General features: G+C 42.0%; 1 non-coding gene across 1 annotated transcript; it reads right to left on the minus strand.

Annotated features, from left to right (window-relative positions):
• Positions 1-19,648: 19,648 nt before the first annotated feature.
• On the minus strand, positions 19,649-19,757 carry LOC121924532. Its single transcript, XR_006102648.1, has one exon. It is a non-coding gene; the product is annotated as a U6 spliceosomal RNA (small nuclear RNA).
• Positions 19,758-20,600: the final 843 nt, after the last annotated feature.

Below are 20,600 nucleotides of genomic sequence, written 5' to 3' on the forward strand. Positions count from 1 at the left end.
GGCATTTAACAGTTAACAAAGCCTCTGATAGTGAAGATCTTTTTACTGAATAATTACGTATTTTTTTATCCTCTTTGTCTTCTGTCTCGCTGAGCATGTTTAAGTAGCATCTGTAATGGGAAGATGATGAAAGGGCTAGAGATGCACAGACTTCTGGTGGCCTGTTTGTCCAAATAGAATACTGAAGGGTATTGTTGACAAAGAATAGCATATATCATATTAGAGGAAAGGCAAGTGAAAATGCCTCTAATATTGTGGGCAAACAGACCAGGCTCTGCGCTGGAGGATAAAAGGGCCCAAGCTCGACTCAGGCTTGCATCCTTCCGAAGTCGCTAAAATGAGTACCCAGACTGTTGGGGGCAAATTAGCTTACGTGCTAATTAGCTTACTTGCTGTTCACTGCTATGATCTTTGGAATAGCGGTATATAAATAAAACAAATTATTATTAATTATTATAAATAGATGTAAATCAGATATTAGGAATGGGAATACGCAAAAACCAGTTTCAGAACACTTCAGCCTTCCTAGGCATTTCATCTCAGACCTCGAAACAGCAGTCCTTCAACAAAAGAAAAACTTCAGGGGGAGACTGGAAAGAGAAACAGCAGAGTTGGGGTATATCCACAAACAACAGTTCATTGACAGAGGGTTGTACAGGGACAATGGTCTCCTGGCACACTACATGTATTAGAACAGTAATTAATACTCCAGGCTTATAAGGGTTCTCTTATCCGTTCTATCACATCTCTTTTCTGTTTCCCAGGTACCAAATTACCACATTCCAAGAACTCCCTCCATCTTTCATATGGGCACCAACTCACCTTGGTTTTAGTCAATGTCTTTCCTCTGTCCTGTCCCACAGCGTCCATAGTTAAAACTAAACTTGTCACCCCATCACCATATGCACAGGCTTTGTATTTCTGTTTCCAGTTATGCACACAACCTGCTCATTCATCGCAGGGACATAACCACGATTTTGGGAAGGGGGGGCAGACTAAGTGCCACCATTATAATGGGGCTTGGGCATGGCGGTGCAGCGGCCCATGCCATTCATTGCCATTCATTGTATCTAACAGAAGGGGGGTCTGAACCCCATGGACCTCCCCCCTTGGCTACGTCCCTGTTCATCGGTGTAAATGTCTATCAGTGGTCACTTCATGCCATGTTTTTGATGAAGTAAAATAAATATATGAAATCTTATTCTACAAACTTCTTTCAGTTAGTTTTGAAGGTTCTACAGTTTCCCTTTTCATACCATTACAGACAAACATGACTATGTCTTTGAATTTTACTCTTTCAGGGTTGATCTTCTGAACAATGCTTCTATGATATACTGGTAGATAATAATTTTGCAAGAACTAAAGAAAGCAACTGAAAGAGTAATTTTGTTAGTTTTTCATGGACAATCATGCTGGTTAATGATTACAGTCATATACAAACTCAACAGCAGCTCTGAAACATGCTCTGAGAGTTTCAGGGATTTCCTGGAAGGTATAAATTGATTTGTATCTCTGTGAGATTTAATTTATTTGGATCATTATGCTTTGGAAGCTACACATAATTAATTGTGTGAGTAAGGCCAAAATCATCATCATCATCTTGAAATATTGCACCAATTGTAGGAACGATAAACATATTTTGTTTTTTATTTCTGATTTTATTCTCAACACCATATTTGGAAATACCTTGGCAGAAGAAAGCATTTCATGCTGTTAGGTTATATATAGAATAAAAATGAAAGAAAAAAGGGAATGAATAATAACTAACAAAATCTGAATAGTTTCACTGTAGCATAAAAAGGAGGAAGTAACAGGGAGAAAAATAGAAATGCGGTAGCACCTTTAAGACTAACTGGTTTTTATTTTTTTCACAAGCTTTTGTAGATATCCACTTCAGATTTTTGGTACCACTCAGTATTGCATCCAAAGAAGTGGGTTTGTATCCATAAAACTCATGCAAATTTTTTTTAAAAAAAAACCCCAGTCTTAAAGGTGCTGTCACATTTCCTTTTTTCTCCCCCTTTGTTCCTCCTTTTTTATGCTGTAAGAGACCAAAATGGCTACTTCTTTGAAACCTTCACTGAAGGCTTTTAAGCAATGATTGGATGACCACCTCTCATGGATGTTTTACGTGTGACTTCCTATGCTTGCAGGAACTGATTAAATGGCCATAGGGATCCCTCCCAGTTCTGTCATTCTGTATACTGTACAATGGTATCTGTATCAAGGACCTTGCAACGTGCATTCAGATGCTGAGAACCATATAGAACTGGTCAGATGCACTTGTTAACCCACAAGCACCTTTACTTAATTTATTCATGTTGGGTGGGTTGTTCATGCACAGCAGTCTCTTTGCATGACCAGTTCTTGCAGAAAGTAGGACTTTCAGTCTGCCCTATTAGACAATACGTAGCAGTGCCCACAGTGCATTTGTGCATATAAGATAACTAGTCCAATTATGCTGAGCTCCTATTTGGTGGAAAATCCAAGATTAAGGAGAAATATTTTCTCATGCAAATTTTAAATGATAAAAAAAAAATCAGTTCTTTTGCAGAAAGATGGAATATTTTCATGTCAAAGAAAACACAGGGTGACCAGAGTGGATCAGCCCCCATGTACATCTGTCAGCTTGCATAAGGGATGCCAGTGAAAGAACTGTGCAGGCTGTTTGGGACTTGTTTTTGTGAAAACAGTGCTCATGAGAATAGAATGCAGAATGCAACAGGTTCACATCTTGGAGGATGGCGAATCATTTTTTGGATGAGAACTCCTAGAATCCATCAGCCCACATAGCCAGGAGCCATACTGACTAGGGGTCTGGGGGGTTGAAATCCAAAAAGGTAACTTCTCTAACCTCTGAACAGGAGAATAGATGAACCCATTTTTTAATGGAACATTAATTTGATGTAGAAATTTTATGGAATGAAGAAACAGTCTGACAAAATTTCAGGGAGAGGACTTTATGTCTTTAAAGCATTATTGTATATACTAATGTATAAATCAACCAGAAATATAAGTTGAGGGAAGGTTTTGGGGCCAAAATTATGGATTATGATATTACCCATGGATGAGTTGAGGGTAAAACTTAAGGGCACATAGCAAAGGATGTAAAAGACGAAACAAAGGAAAATGATGCCAAAGAAATTACAAAATTCCAGGAAGCATAACTGTTTGTACTTACCCTAAAGGCTGGATATATGAGGCAAATTATGGCTGTGTGATGTGTGGGGGAGGTAAAAATGTGCAAATGTAAAAAAGAATGTAAATAGAAGAATTGAGGTACAGCATTAACTCTTATTTTTTAAAAAGGAACCATCATCTTCTCAGGGTAGAGTGGCAAAAGATGAGAACTTGGGCCTGTTACAGACTGCCAAAATAAAGCTGCTTCGGGTCTCTTTGGAGGTATGCTGTTTAAATGATTCATGCATCCTAAGAATCCGGAAGCTGCACCAAAGCTGCACTCCAGTGCTTAGGAATGGAGTGTGGCTTTGGCGTGACCTCCGGACTCTTAGGACCCATAAATCATTTAAATAGAATACCTCCAAAGATACCCGAACCAGCTTTATTTTGGCAGTCTGTAACAGGCCTTGGTATGTCCTGGAAGAACCTAAAAGAAGCACTGACCCCTTCTACTCTCTCAGTGCTACTTTGAAGGTAAGCACAAAAAAGCTGCAGCCCCTGCTGTTTTCACACCTAGGCATTAAAAAAAGTGGTGCTGTGGCAGAGAGAGCAGACAAGGTCAGTGGTTCTTTTATGTTCTGAGATGGACAAAGCTCTCACCTTTCACTACTCTACTCAGAGAAGGGGTGGTTGATTTTTTGAGAAGAGTTAAGGTACAGTACTTACATTGGCCCATAGATACTTTGCCCCAGGTTTTCAGGGTCAAATTTTGGACTAAAATTTCTAGATTTATATCTGAGTATTTACAGTAATTGCAACACATTTCAAGTGTGTTAGATAACTCAGGATTGTCTGTTGATGCCCACAGAAGTTCAACAGACAAACCTTTCTCTAAACCTTTGGGTTATTATTAGGTTGGATCCACCTGTTAGTTGGGCTAACTTGGGCTGCATTCGCACTGCAGAAGTAACCCAGTCTGACAGTATTTTAACTGCAATGGCTCAATTCTATTCTACTGAATTCTGGGAACTGTAGTTCTGACAGAGAAGGCTAAATGTCTCACAAAACTAGAGTTACCAGAATTCCATAGCATTAAGCCATGGCATGGCAGTTAAAGTGGTGTCAAACTGCATTATTTCTGCAGGGTGGATGCAGCCTGGAAGAGACCCTTTGAAACCAATGGGAGACATGTTCATCCAAAATAACTTGGCTTCATAACAAAATTAATGTCCTTGATGTCAATGGATCTGCTGTATGTAGGACTAAATCTGGATCTAGTCCACTAGGTCCACTGCATATAAATATTGGTCTGAATTAACATCTATATTGTGAAAGTTCTTGCTCATAGTTCCAATTTAAATAATAACCTGACTCTTTTTTGCAGTCAAACAGCAACCAACTAATAAACTTATTTCTGCTGCTTATGTTCCTGTCCAAGGTCTCACCATCATTCATCATTTCCTCTCAATGATGACTTTGACATAAATGTGCTAGGTGAATAACAATATCCTCAAAGGATACAATGCCTTAGTGGTTAAGATGCCAATTCTGATGATTGGAAGATCGGAAGGTTGGCAGTTCGAGGCCCAGGTGCTGCAAGATGGGGTGAGCTCCTGTCACTAGTCCCAGCTTCTGCCAACCTAGCAGTTCAAAAACAATGCAAATGCAAGTAGATAGATAGGGTCCACTTGTCAAGTGGAAAGTAACAGCATTCGGTGCAGTCATGCTGGCCACATGACCACCAGAGCAGTCCTCAGACAACGCTGGGTCTTTGGCTTAGAAACAGAGATGAGACTGCCCCTTACAGTTGATTGTGACTAGACATTCATATCAAGGGATTACCTTTACCTTTATCTTTATCTTTACCTTTAGGAAATGCTTTAGAAGACTCCTTCCCCCAGAAAAACAAGTCAGCAGCAAAAATCATGCAAGTCTTGGGTAGAGTTAATTCAGTGTTTCATTTATGACAAAGTCAAGTCCAAGTCTAGTCACTGAAATGACTTGAGTCTGAGTCAAGCCAGTCAAAATTACTAGATTTTCAGCACCTTTTTTTGCCATCAGAGGAGGTGTGAAGCCCACAGCAGGTCCTAGAATAGCCCTAAGATGATCTGAAGTTGATCATCCCTCTCTTAAGATTTTTGTAAATAGAACTATGACTATGGATGTACTGATGCTAAAGAACAGTTAATAGTCAGTAGTAGTCTAGTGATGTGTTTCAGTGGTGACTAGGATGGCCTAAGAATGCATAAATTAATATTCTACAGATTTACCTCCCCAGATGTGGTGGATTACAGCTTCCATTACTTCCAGAGAGAACTTCTTATTCATTGCATCCTGAGGGCAGTAGCTTGAGGCAGGCTGACATAAGTAATCAACTGATGTCTTTTTAATCTAGAAGAGGAAGGAAAAGAGTTCTCTGCATAAAAAGGAGTTAGTCTTTAATATTAGAAATGAGCCTGAATAGGAGCAGAAAGCTGACTTTGCTTTTTTGCATGAAATGCTATAGCGCTATGGGCTGCAACAGAGAGCTGAAATCAGAGGTCATTGGGAATGTTAATGCTGTGAGCCTCCATCTTGTTCTCAGCCTGTATTTACCAGATATAGTGGACTATAAATTGACCTCATGTATACGTCGAGGGCAGTTTTGGGGGCCAAAATTAGGGATTTTATATGATCCAGTGATCATATCATATCATATAAGTCAAGGGTAAATCTGTCAGCACCCTTTCTCCCCCTCCTTTGCAATCCAGCTGTCCCCTCAGGAGACATCTAGACTGGGGAGAAAGCTTGGGGGGGGTGAGCACTTCCCCCTTCCCCCCCTGCTGCCCAGCTGTTCCCTCAGGAGACATCCAGGGTGGGAACGAGGCTCAGGGACCCAGCACTGGGCCTCCATCCTCCCCCCACCCTGGCTGTCTCCTGAGGGGCAGCCAGACTGGGGATGAGGTTTGGGGAGCCAGCATTGGCCCTCCATTCTCCCCCCTGGCAGTCCCCTCGGGAGACAGCTGGTCTGGGGAGGAGGTTTGATAGTGTACTGACCCATGTATAAGGGGTGAAACAGACCAATTGTAAAAGTCGCTATTCAGGTGGCTTGGGAGCACAGCGTTTATATTCTGCCCACTTCCACACCACTCTGAAGCCACCCAGAAGTCGGGCAGCTGTCCAGATGTCTGTGGCTTCAAGATGCTGTGGCCTTACAGCACTGACAAGCCGCACATTGCCTCAGCATTTGAAAGCTACCTTTGGGCTGTAGTGGAGTGGGAAAAGATGCCGTTTTGCCAGCCCAAAGTGGATCTTTTCCGTTCCTTTTTTTGCCGGGGAAAAGGTGGATTGAGGCTGTGGCGTGTGTTCGCCATGGCCCCAATTCATTTTAGGAAGGGGCGGCTTCAAGCCGCCCCTTCTGCTGGTCTGTTTTGCCCCTAGGTCGACTCAATTTTTTTGAGTCAAATTTTTTACCAAACTTTTTTGGCTTATACACAAATACATACAGGATGTATAAATATTCCCTATGTTATAGAAATGTTTTCGGTTTCCACTTACCTCCTTTTAAGAAAACTGAACCTGGATTACATATTGGATCTCTTGAAACATCTCACTCATCTCACTCAGAAATGAGATGCACACACATAACATTGTATTGAAAGAAGATTTGGTTTTCACTTTTATTTTGTTGTCATTTTCAGACAACACTAACACAATCTTATAGTTTACCCATGCTCTCTTTTTTATTTTCCCTAGAACTAGAATCTCTTTAAAATGGAGCATTACATTTGAATCTCATTACCACTGAAATGTTTTTTGCCAAGGCAAACTGACACTGGTTTTACAAGCACATTTATAGTAATGGGATTGATCATCTTGTATTCCTATTTCAGAATCTTGCTTAGTTTATATGGACAACATTTGAAGCTGTCAATTTCAGTTCCATAAAGGAACCTTCTTCTTGTTGTTTTTAATTAGGAACTGCCCATTTCCCCATATTTTTGAACTAGATAAAAATGGGGAATACAATAATCTCTTATTAGCCACCTTGAGTCCCTGTAGTGGGAGGAAGGTGGGATATAAATAAATAGAACAACAGTAATTATTATTATATCATCAGCATTAACATCATCTTTATTAAAACAAATCATAGCTTTAGGACACAACCAAAATGGACAAGTGCAGGGAAAATATAACATCAACCTACCATTTAACAGGCAGCTATTTCTATTATAGATTGGTGGCCAAATCTTCATACTCATTCATCACCAAATATCTATCCCTGTAACTCTCCCATGAATAATAAACCCGCTCCTACTCAAAACTAAGAAGCAAAAAAACAAACAAAACAAAAAACAACAAAAAATCAGTTTGGGTCTTTTCTCTTCCCTTCAGCACCAGCTTTATTCCTTCTCCATCCACTGTCTGTCAGACTTTTAAAGCCCCAAGAGGAATAATTTGATTCTTGAAAAACTGTAATTAGGAGGAGCCTCACCTTTAACTGGTTGTTTTTATTTTGTCATATTGTAGTAAAACATTGACATTGCTTCCTCTTCCTGAGTGTCTGAAAGGAAATATATAATAATATTTTGTTTAGGCATTTCCCCAAAATATTTATAGAGTTTCTACTAAGTTGTTCCACTAAGTTTAGTGGAATGAGTGGCTCGACAGATGGCCCCTGAGGGATGGCTTTGTACTGCCCTTGGAAGCACCGGATTGAGGCTCCGGCAACTACATGCTGGCCCCCTGATCTGGCCTTTCTGTGGTGCAAAAAGAAGCACAAAAGTGGCTCCTTTTTGTGCTATCAAACGGGCACCCTAGCTGCTGTGGTGGCAGCTTTTCTCAGATTCTTTGGAGCAGTGCATGTAAAAACTTCACCTAAGACGTGGTGTGATGCCGCCTGCCATGTGGTTGCTTGGGCGGCATCATGCTGGCATGGGGGCAGAGTCGGGGTGGCCAGCATGCAGTCACCATGCTCCTACTCCACACCCACATCGGCCCTTTCTGCTGGTTTGTACAGCTCCTTATTCCCAGGTATACAGTGGAGTTCTTATTGTATTAACTTTATTCTTTTTGCAATTTAATTGTCCCTTATCCAGAAAAAAATTATACCAAGCAAGATATTACATGTAGGGTATAGAGGAAACACTGACTACACAGAGGAAATGGTGGCTGCTTCAGAACAGATGGAAAAAGACGTAGCTTTAATTCATACTAGGGAAGAGCAAGTGTGAAATTTTAGCTGCCTGCACATCCTTGAATTCTGTCTTAACAATGACAACAACAACAACAAAACAACAGTTCATTATTCACTATTCATTTGTATCATGCCTTTTCTTCAAAAGTGGGTCTCAAGGCAATTTACAATGTTTTTTTTTTAAAAAATGCAGCTGAAAGCACTTAACAAAGCCAGAAATAAAAATATGCAAAAGGTTAGTGCTAAAATGCAACTGAACTATTTGTAGAATTAAAACCATTTAAACAAATCCATGGATGACAAAAGAAAAGACTAGACACTGTTAAAAGCCCATTCAATCAGTTCCTAAAACTCTCTTAGAACAGAAAAGTTTTATCTGTAAAAAGAGAGCAAAGAGGGAACCATCTATTAATGTTGAGAATGGTGGGTCAACATTTATGTCACTTCCATTGATTTAATGGCTTTACTTTAGTTGAGACTATCAGTGGGACCTTGACTATTAGTCAAGGCCAATAAACTGTTCAAGTCCTTGTGTCTTAGGGCCCATTCACACTACACAATTATAGTGCTGTCATTCCACTTTTATTTCCATGGTTCTACCATAATGAATCCAGGGAGTTTAGGGAGGAGCATTTAGAGTTCTCAGCCAGAGTGCTCCCGTGGCTCACCAAACTACAAATCCCAGTATTCTGTAGGATGAAACCACAGTTGTTAAAGTGAAATGATAGCACTATAATGTGAATGGACACCAAGTCTCACTTAACAGGCAAAGGAGACTGCCTCATAGGAGTCTTCTAACATGGACCCCCACTGCAGTCCCAAGCCACCCAGGTCAGGAGTCAATTCAAAATAACTCCTTTTAAATTCAGTTCTTTGGACTGGAGTGCAGCCTTGGCACAGCTTCCGGCCACTTTGGGGCATGCATCACCCGAATGCCCCCCCCCCCCCCAGTAGCCAGAATCCGCTTTATTTGGCCCATGCATTTTGTGCCTTGGTATCAACATCACATCCTTGTAGTTTTATTACCCTTAGGCAAGACATTAATTGCTTCAGGGCAGTCTTCCTTCTGTCCTTATGGGCAATTCTGCTGTTCCTCCATGTTGGAAGACAGATACCATCTCCACCAGCCCTGCTGCAAACTAGCCTACTCCTTAAGTTATGCGGCAGAAAACTTCTGTGTTGCAGGGTTGAAGTCAAAATGAGCTGATAGTCCAGTTGGCTTCTATGTATGGAATTGGGTATGTATTTCACTTCAGGCAGAAAAATATCTTGGTGTATGTATTGTGTGCCTTCAGTTCATCTCTGATTTAGGGCAACCCTAAGGTGGCCCTATTACTGGGTTTTCTTGCCAAGGTTTGTTCAGATGAGGTTTGCCTTTGCCTTCCCCTGAGGCTGAGAGCATGTAACATACACAGGAACATCCAGTGGGTTTCATGGCCAAGTGAGGAATTAAACCCTGGTCTCCAAAGTCATAGCCCAATGCTCTAACCACCATGTCATGCTTGGATTAATACCATTTGTTGAACATTGATTTTTATATTGTTTTAGTGGTGCAGCTCAGGCTTGCATCCTTCCGACATCGACATCGCTAAAATGAGTACCCAACTTGTTGGGGGCAATTAGCTTACAGTTGTAAACCACTTAGAGACTGCTTAGTTCAGTATGAAGCAGTATGTAAATGAACCTGCTAAGCTGCTATTGTTTGCCCATGGGTAACAATAGTACAGCTCTTTACATGTACAGTATATGTGAATTCTGTACCATAGGTTTTTCCAAGCTGGTGACCCCAGGCTAACTGGGAATGATGAGAGGTGCAATCTGACACATCAGAGAAATAGATTGGGGAAGACATCACAACAGCAAATTGATTGCTTGGCAGTCTTTATACCAAACTATGGATATATCTTTTTAAATGGTGTAAATTAGGGGATTAGGAATTATTTTAAAATTTTACTGTCACTCTATCCTAAATTTCCTTTCTCCATCCAGAGGACGTATGATAAGACTACACTCCTAAATCACTTACTTGAAATATACTTTAATTAAAGTGAGCATTATTTTTATTTATTAAGTCATTAAGCCAAAGCCTCTACAAAAGCAGCTCACAAAATTAAAAACAAAAACAAAAAAACAACCCAATTCAAGAAGGTTAAAAATAATAAATATCCAGTGCCCTCTCTCTGTTTATGAACTCCAACTAGAAATGGCATCTAGAGAGCCATAACAAAACATAGGTGTGTTACAGACTGCCGAAAAGCGGTGGCTTGCACCCGCCCCTTTCCCCGCCGGATCGGGGCCTCAGTGGCCAGAGCAGCAGCTGCTGAGGCTCCGATCTGCCGCTTTCCAGGCCACAGGGAAGCGGCAAAAGGCTCCTTCCCTGAGGCCTGGAAAGGGGTGTCCTTGGGGCTTCAAGCCCCAAGGACACCCCGCGGCGGCGGGGAGGAGGAGAAAGGGGCCGTTTGGCCCCTTTCTCCTCTGCGTCGCTGGCCGCAGCCATCTAAAAGCTGTGCCCAGCGACACAAGACCAGGAAGGAGCTCTGTTTCGGAGCTCCTTCCTGCTCCAATGAAAGGGCGCACTAAGCGCCCTCGTGTGGTGCGATGGCGTCACGTCCACGCCACCTCGTTTGGAGGTGGTGCGTTCATGACGCCATCATGGCGGCCCCCATGTAGATGGGGCGCTGCCATCTTGTACATCCTCAGGACGTATTAGGCTTGGGGACGTCAAGAAGTGATGCCCCTTTTTAAACCTAGGACATCCTGAGGACGTCCCTTATGGCGATTTGTAACGTGCCATAGTGACTGGGAAAAAGATTATTGAAAATACTATTTTTCTTTAATCTTTAAAAAGCTTTTAGTGATAAGTTAATTACATTTACACTGACATCTCAATCAAGACATCATTCTCCCAACACTAGCCCTGAACCCGACCACCGACACCGAGCGCCGGCTCCACTCCTTTGATGTCAGGCGGGCGCTAGCCTTCTACCTCGACCGGACTGTGTCCTCTTGTTACTCTCCCAGACTTTTCGTCTTCTACTCCAACCCCAAAATGGGGCTTCCAGTCACACCTCAACGTTTCTCCAAATGGGTGACTTCCACAATCCTCCTCTCTTATGAGATTTTTGGGAAGACTCCTCCTGCTCAAATTCGAGCCCATTCCACGAGGGCGGTAGCTTCATCTTCAGCCTTCCTCTCTGGAATTCCCTTGGAGGACATTTGCAAGGCTGCGGCATGATCACAACCTCTGACCTTTATCAAGCACTACAGACTTGATACTAGACACCGACGTGTAGCAGCCTTTGGCAGAGTTGTTCTCCTTTCCAGAATGCACTAATGACACTCACACTAGTTTCTGGTTTAATAATTTATTTATTGCCAGGACATTCCCTCCTCCACAGAGGAACAAGCTTGCCAGTCTAACCTATTTGTGTGCTTTGCACAGACCACGAAGAAGAAGGACAGGTTGCTTACCTGTAAGTGTAGTTCTTCGAGTGGTCATATGCGAATCCACACAAATCCCTCCCATCCTCCCCTCTGTCGTGTCCATCTCTCTTCCTTGTCTGCTCTTACGGCAGACATTTTGGAACTGAGAAAGGGTGGGAAGACATCCTGTCTATATAGAGGGTGGACAGAGATTTCTTGTGCTGGCTGGGGGTGATCAGAGTTTTATTCTATCTCAAGAGCACCAAGTTGAGGAAGGGTGTTCTATACAATATAGGAGACGTGGAAACATCTTTAGATAATTTTGTAGGATTTTGGACTAAAGCTGCAAGTATATGCATTTGCCTGAAAATAAATCTATTGGATGTAATGGACTGAGTAGACATGTAAAGAATTGGGCTATTAATGTCTTCCTTAACAGCTTTCAGATTTTGAAATAACTAGATAATCTTTCTTTTGCTAATTGTACACACTTTTCTCTCATCAAGTCTACTGAAGAATAATAACTAGATTTCTGAGGAATGTGTATGTAAGATCTTCCATTTCAACATCGAGCAAGTGATTACACATTCATTACTTCAGCTATTGTGAAGACAGGACAGGACACGAAGCCTGCCCTTTTCCCCATTTAATTAAAAAAGGGTTTTTGTATTCAAAATATTCCTTATGAAAGATAGGACTGTCCAGTTTCAAATTAAAAAGACATTCTGTTGGACATGATCACCTCATCGTTTCTTTTATCACCCAACAACAAGGTAGCTTTTCATTGAAGCTACAGATAATGCTTCAATGTTGTTCTCCTCCATCACCTTCCAAATTCTAGTTAGTCAGGTCAATCAGTTCTGTATAATCTGACAGTACACACCAAATGAAAATAATTCTGTAAACAACTTGGAAAAGTTAATTTAATTGACATCCATTAAAGAGCCATCATGTTGATTGTTGAAATTAATAATGGTTTCTTCCTAAGTAGCTGGGTTTTACTGACATTATAGAATGTCACATTTGGGCAGTGGTAGCTGGGAGCTTCCATGTCAATGAGATGATGGCTACACTTTGGGATTAGTCTGAATTATAACAAGGTTCAGAACCGATTTGGAGGGTGGATTTGTTCCCTCATTCCTATGACATGGATGCCAAAGTCACCAGGTATCACTCTGAGGGAAAGTGAAGCAGAGAAACTTTCCATAATAAACCTGGGGCTTGTTCCCACAATGATTTAAACCGATTTTCTGATTGGTTTTTGTGTGCCTCATTCACACTGGAAATGGTTTCAGACCTGACTGCATTCGGTCTGAGTTGCGGTGAAGTGAGGCCAATCACTCAAAAAAATCACTCTTTTCGACGACGGATCTTTTTGGTGGTTCTTTTGAAAAGAATGGATTTGCAAGCATGTTCAACTGTGTTCAACAAGTGTGAACGACATTTGGATCTCAATTGCATCACACTGGAGGGGAGCAACTAATGGCAGAGGGGTGTGACACATCCTGCCCTCCCCAGAGTACTGCCTCAGTGCTTTCCTTGGGTTTAGCTTGGTTTTGAGCTTTTCGTTAGCCATGTCTTGCATTTTCCTTGAAGGTCCTCCATGCTTGGTCTTCCTTTGTGGAGAGGACACCTGGTCACGCTGTCCCCCACTTTTCTCTCTCTCTGTCGTCTCTCTTTCTCTGCCCCTCCCTCTCTGTCCCACACTGTCCTAGGCCCCCCCCCTCCCTCCCTCCCTCCCTCCCTCCCTCCCTCCCTCCCTCCCTTCTCAGAGCAAACTTCCAAAGTCCTAGTCCATTGGCCTCCTTCCTTACCTGCTGCTGGGGCTGGCCTGGGAAGTAGGGGAGATGTGGGGATGATGGGGATGGGAGTAGAAAGGCTGGCCGCCACTCAGCAGGCCTTTGCAGGAAGTTGAGGAGGGCTGGTGGAAGGAGACGTGGGAGCAGTGATCAGGAAGAAGGCAACCAAAAGAAGCACAGGCTGTGGGGTGGGAGACTTTCTTGCTTTCCTTTCTGTCAAGCAAGGTGCCTTGGAAGCAGGGTGATCAGGCACGTCTTCCTTTTCCTGGATATGTCCTCCATTCCAGCCTTCTCATTTAGGAGGTGTTCCCAAATGGCCCTCCCTTTGGAGCAGGAGTAAGAAGCATGGGTTGACACTTCTACAGTGTTTTGGAGCTTCTCTTGGGGTGTGTCCTACATCTTTCTGGAGTTTCCTCCATTTTCTGTCACCTGGTGCTCCTTGGCTGCAAGGACCTGGCTTGAAAGATGACCCACTCCAAGGTGGCAGAATTCAAAGACATAGCCATTTTGAGGGATGCATTGACCTTCCTAGCAGTGTTCTGGGCTTTGATTTCGGGATGTCCTCCATTTTTCCCAGATGATCCTCCATTTTTTCGGGGGGTGTTTGGTCCTCCTAACCCTTCCTTCCCCCTTCTCCCTCTTCCTTCCGTCATTGATTATGCATCATATGATTGAGTTGTTTTTTAAAAAAAAGTGGGATGGATCGATCGCAGTCAATACTAAACATGCATTCTGTAATGGTGCAAATCTAGTGGGAATGACAATCATGTCAAAAATGACACAAATGCCTGGAATAAGAAAACAATTCACTTCATAGTGAGAACTGCACACCGGCCTGAATAAATTCAGCGACCCAGTGTCAATCCGACTTGCAAACTGGTTAAAATGCCAGTGGTAATGGGCCCCTGGAGTGTTTTCAAGAAAGGATCATGCATTTGTTTTGGATGTATTCAGGTTTTTATCTTCTCCCTGTAACCCTTGTGTATTTTTTCATTAACTGATTTTAAGTTTTTCCATTCGCTTCACTTGCACTTCCAGGTTTTTAAATTTATACCCCATCTTTCTCCTGGGATGAGATCCAAGGTAGAAAATGGTGACTCCCATTGATCAAAGACTGAACTGAGTGTGTAGTGGAAAGATCTGAACTATTGACTCACTGCTTCTGAAGTATTAGAAACACAGTATGTGGCTGCTTTCTTTGGACCACTGTGTGAGAGTTAGAGATCCTGGAATAAAAGCCATAGAATGATTAGATTTTTTGGAGATGATGTAATCTGTTACCAACTCAGATTTTGTTGCTTCTTCTTAGAGTAGCTGTAATCCTGAAAGTAGGTGAGGTTGGAAAGGGAATGCATTTTCCTAACCAAATAGGCATTTTTGAATTACCCCTGTTGCACCACAAAGTATTTTAGAGTAGTTTTGTTTTAAATTTGCCATTAAGGGCTATTAGCTTTACAAACAGCTCCTGGAGGAGATGAAGGCTGCCATATTGTTGGCCAGTGTAACTGCCCCAGTGTAAGCAATGACACAATCATGGGGTAGAATGGCTTCACCTGCCCTGAGACAGGAGTTCAGGGGAAACAACATCATAGGAAGTCTTATCCATCAAGATTTATCCCTCCAGCTTCCAGGATGTTCTAGAGTTGGCAGGAAAGCTTTCTCTGGCATCCCACCACCATCGCTGCTGCACAGCTCTCCAAAAAGTATCTTGCATTGATGTAAATAGAGTGCACCACAGTACCACTGCTGAAGAGGTCACACATAGTTTTGCAACTATAAGTTGTTTGTCGAGCTACACAGAACTAGGTTGTAGAGCCTCATGTTCTTCCTGGCAGCCCTTTCATTTAAATGAGAACATCATGTACAGACCATGAATGTTTAGGTAAGTTAAGAATTAAGATAGAAAGGGTATTTCTTAGAACCCATTTAAGATATTAGAGAATAATGGTGAAACATGCTGTATATCCTATGGAGGCCTGCACTGAAGGTGTATAAATGGAAGAGGAGTTATGTTGGGTCTTTGGTGTTATGCTTCACCTCCAAGACTGAACTCACTGTACATGTCTTCCTTCCTAAGTGGGAACCATTTGGGCCATGTTAGCAGCTCTGAGGAAAGATTCAACCAGCTGTACTTGATACAGTTGCTGCAAACTGATGTGGTAAAACCATTCCAGAGTCTCAAAGGAGGTAATAAATATGTTTGTATGCATATTGACAAGCACTTTTAACTGAAATCAATGTTAACTACGTTCTGAGGCATCAATTTTGGGGAGGGGTATACATTGGAGATACCACTGGTGCTTAGTCATGAAATTTGATAGCACCACTTTTATTTTTCACCACTTTTGCATTTCCATTTAATATAATGTCACTTCCTACTATGAAATGGCTTTATTTTTAGGGGCTTAAAACTGCTTTTCTTTGTAAATTGACCCAGGTGCCAGATTCATGTGATAAAATTGCCTGCCGATAAAATATTAAACTGTAACTGTGTAAGCTAAAAAAAAAGTGGTATTCCATGGAAGCAATTCAAGTTTGCTCGTTGCAGTTGCGAACTCATGTAATGATGTAGTTTTTAAAAATGCAGCAGAAACCTGCTTGATACAGAGTCAGTCCTTTCATGGTGTCTTCTCTTATCATGGCCAACCACTTGATTTATTTTTTTAATGTCTCTTGCCAGAGAAATAAGAGGCCGAATGTGAAGATGATCAAATGTGTGTCAGTAGTTCATTATTAACTTCATTTATATCCTGCCTTCCCCTCAGAAATGTGATTCAAGGTGGCTTACAAATTAAAACATAGTAATTAAAACATACAGTAGGTCATCATTAAACTGGAATTACTGTATATACTTATCTAGAAATTTTAGTCAAAAAATTGACACAAAAAAATGGTCAACTTATCCACGGATCAATGTAAATACTGTACTTTAATTCATACACACACATATAAGATGCCATCCCTTTTTTCTGAATAGAGTGGTAAAAGGCAAGAGCTTAGTCCACCCTGGGAGCACCAAAAAGAAGCATGGATCCCTTCTATTCTCTCATCTATCCAGTCTTTAGGATCAAAACAATCAGTTAATGTCGGCTGGAATTTTCTAAGTTCTTGGCATCATTTTCCTTTGCATCATCCTTTACCTCCTTTGTTACGTGTCCCTAAGTTTTACCTGTCCCTACATTTTGACTTATCATGGCTCATTTCAAAATCCATAATGTTGGCCCCCAAACCTGTCCTCAACTTATACATGAGATGGACTTATAGTCGAATATATATGGTAAATGTTAACGTGAAAAGCAACTTAAAACATATAATTAAAAGCAGCTTTAAAAAGCTGAAACAGTATGTTACCATTAACAACCCTTCCCAAAAAGTACCATTCAGATTTCAAAAGTCTGGACAGTAATACCACCACCACCAATAATAATATCATCATCATCACCACCACCACCACCACCACCACCACCACCACCATTGCCTGCTGACAGAAAGACGTTGTAGCATCCATAAAAAGGAAGTTTAGGGATAGGTATCAAAAAGGCATTCTCACCAGACACACTAGTAGAAGTGGAAGGAGTGAAAGGAGGGTGTGTTTTGAACAACTCAGGGCCTGAGCAAGCTCATAAGGTGAGATTCTGTCTGTCAGACAGCCTGAATCTAAGCCACTCAGGTGAAATTGGAGAGCTCCCACTTCACCCCACAGGATCTTCTGCCCGAGGCAGCTGCTTCACTGTCTAGTGATAGGGATGGCCCAATCTAGTGTATAGAGTAAAAAAACTGGACCTTAACAATGTTGATTACATAATAACAGAGAACTGGGTTTGCTCCCTCTGGAAGGTTCTATTGAATCTCACCGTTTTATGAACAAAATGTTATATCTTCTGAACACATATTCTGCTATTAACCACTTGGGGAAATGTTCGTTTCTTGCTAATTGGATTGAATGTTTATTCAGTAACTTTGAAATGGAAAGGCTTGCACAATTTTATAGGCCGCCCCCACACTCTAGGAAAAGAAATATCTCACACAACTGTACTCTGAGGAGTAACATATTGCAACCTTTGGTTTTAAAGTGTTGCCTTTTATTGCTTGCGTATATAGCAAGCTATCTGTGTTTGTGGAGAGGGAGGAGGCAAATCACGTACTATATCCATTAATTTATAAACATATATAATTAATAATTCAGCGAGCACTTTGACAATAAAGCAAAAATCATTAATGGGAAACAATACTGGCAGGTTTCTGTTTTTTCTTATTCTTGTTCACCCATACCAATAAAATTCAAGCACCACTAAAAGTCTGTGGGCAGCTACACCTATGATCCTACTATTATCCTACTAAGACAGCCATTCCCACTATGCCAAAATTTATATAGGTCAAGCTTGCGTTTTGAGGGGACCCAAGACAAAATACATTCCAGTGGGACTTCTCTTCCATTAGTTGCTCCAGGTTGGTCATGGTGGCTGGAGAAATCAAAGCAATTGTGGTCCAGAAAATACCCCTCCCCCCCAACTTCCAAACTTGAGGCCCTTCTTTAGCCTTGGGCTTGAGAAAGAACTTACAATGTTTCCTTGAGTGCAGGCTCTATGTAGTCCATTGGTCAGAAGAAGAGCAAACAAGACTCCCAACTAGCTTATTTCCCCCAAAGGTGATCTGATTTCTCAAATTTCATACTGGATATTCTGGATAAAGAGCAATTCTGATTACTGTCTGGAACCTTATACTCTGCATCTTTAGTAACCACATAGGCTATTGTGTCAGCTATTTTATCCAAAGCTAGAAAAAGCATTTTCTAGCTTTGAGTAGAAAACCATGACTGTAGTTTGGTATTTGAGCAGCACCAGAATTCATTATACATGGGCTTCTCAAGCCCCCACTAACCTTCTCCACCACCTTTATCCCCATGCTTTATCATCACCTAACTCCATGGGGACAAAGTCTATCTGGCACCAAATATCTGTCTGCCAGCTACTGCACCATTCATGTAGTGTGTGGGTCCTGACAGGTGGATCACAGTGGTGCTGTAAATGGGAGCAAAAATCTCTCCCAGCTTGGCTTCTATTTAAAATGGCTGCTACCTGCTGCAGAGACCTGTTGGGAAGTTGTCACTTGATTCTGCTCTTAAGGAACTGCCCACCATCATACATTGTTATATAAGATGCTCAATAGACAGTGCAGTGTGGAGTCCAGCAATGGCCATGTGAAGGACAGGGGATTCTGAAAGTTGTCTCCCCGCCACCCCCCAAAAAGAATAACTCCTCTAAACTCTGGTTTTGACTCTCTGGCCTTCTTGCAGTGGCCCAAGTATAAATATGCCAAGCTCTGAATTCTTCATGAGGTAAATGTGTAACATCACAGAGGATTCTTGTCATCTCAAGTTAAATGAGAAAGTGAATAGTAGTATAGTGCGCCCTCACCTTATGCAGGGGATCTGTTCTGGACCCCCCCCCCCCCCGATGTACCCACCTGACATTACCGTATTCCAACACTGCACAGCTACAAGTGTACCTATAAAGTGTACACAAAAACTGCAGAGATGCTCATTTCCATGTAGGTTGTCTTTGCTGTGTTGTCTGCCTTCTAGTCATTTCTGATGTATGGTGAATGTAAGACAAAACCTCTCAAGGGATGTTGTTTGTGGATTTTTTGGCAAGATTCTTTAGAGGTTTGCCATTGCCTGCTCTGAGGCTGACAGAGTAGGATTTGACCATGGTCACCCAGGGGAATTCTATGGATGAGTGAAAACGTTAATCTTAGTTTCTACAATCCTAGCTGAATCTCCTGATTTTTCCTGGCATGGATGTCACAGGCACCTAGAGGGACATCCAGGGGTCCTGTGCATGATGTCTTGCAGCCCTTCCAGATGCAGGAAAATAACTGATGCGTATCTGCCGATCCATCTGTCTTTGACAATACAAAATGACCAGTAGAAGGAGCTGCATTGTTACAGTGTAAATTGGGGGGATTTGGGTATTACACAGAACAAAATTCCAATCACTGCAATGACCAAAAGAAGTGAGTTGAGTGGGTAAGTTCAATTTACACCAAAATAATTCATTTCAGGATTCTGACCCTTAACAGATAAAAACAATTCAAAGTTGTTTAAAAAAAACCCCATTAAATACATTAAAAGCAGATTGAACAAATGATAAATTAAAACAGGTTATTCTTACACAGGGGTCATGTAATCTTCTCTGTATTGTTCCAACTTTTAGTATATGTGCTGCCAAAGTGAGCACACAATACTTTTAAAACCAATGTCATTTGGCCTCAGAGGGGAGCGATCAGGCAGACCCAGCAAAATCAGGGACTGCCGAGGGAAGAGGCCCTCCCTCCTCAACTGTCATCTTGGCCTCAGAGGGAGCGATCAGGCAGACCAGCAACATCAGGGACTGCCTGAGGAAGAGGCCTCCCCTCTTTTAACTGTCATCTTGGCCTCAGAGGGAGCGATCTGGCCAACCCAGCAACCTCAGGGACTGCCTGAGGGAAGAGGCTCCTCCCTCTTTTAACTGTCATCTTGGCCTGAGAGGGAGCGATCAGGCAGACCCAGCAACATCGGGGACTGCCTGAGGGAAGAGGCTCCTCTCTCTTGTGACTGTCATCTTGGCCTCAGAGGGAGCAATCAGGCAGACCCCGCAACATCAGGGACTGCCTGAAGGAAGGGCCCCTCCCTCCTCAAATGTATCTTGGCCTCAGAGGGATGATCAGGCAGACCAAGTGACATCAGGGACTGCCTGAAGGACGAGACTTCTCCCCCTTTAACTGTCACCTTGTATTTTGTATGTATTACAATTTTACTGTACACCGCTATGATCATTGCGGAATAGCGTCTATAAATAAAACATATTATTATTATTATTATTTATTATATTATTATTATTATTAATTATATATCTTCTTCTACCTGCTTCCATTTCTAATCTATTACAGTGCCACGCATGCCATTGCGGGCTCGCTATAAACCGACCTGAGGTCATGCAGATGGCAAGCCCTAATAGGGTGAAAGGGTGGGGCCATGGTGTGCGCTGCACACCGCAGGGGCTCACCCCATTCAAATGAATGGTGCTTGACACTAGGCCTTA

The sequence above is a fragment of the Sceloporus undulatus genome, chromosome 2 (assembly GCF_019175285.1).
Source record: "Sceloporus undulatus isolate JIND9_A2432 ecotype Alabama chromosome 2, SceUnd_v1.1, whole genome shotgun sequence".
Taxonomy (NCBI): domain Eukaryota; kingdom Metazoa; phylum Chordata; class Lepidosauria; order Squamata; family Phrynosomatidae; genus Sceloporus; species Sceloporus undulatus.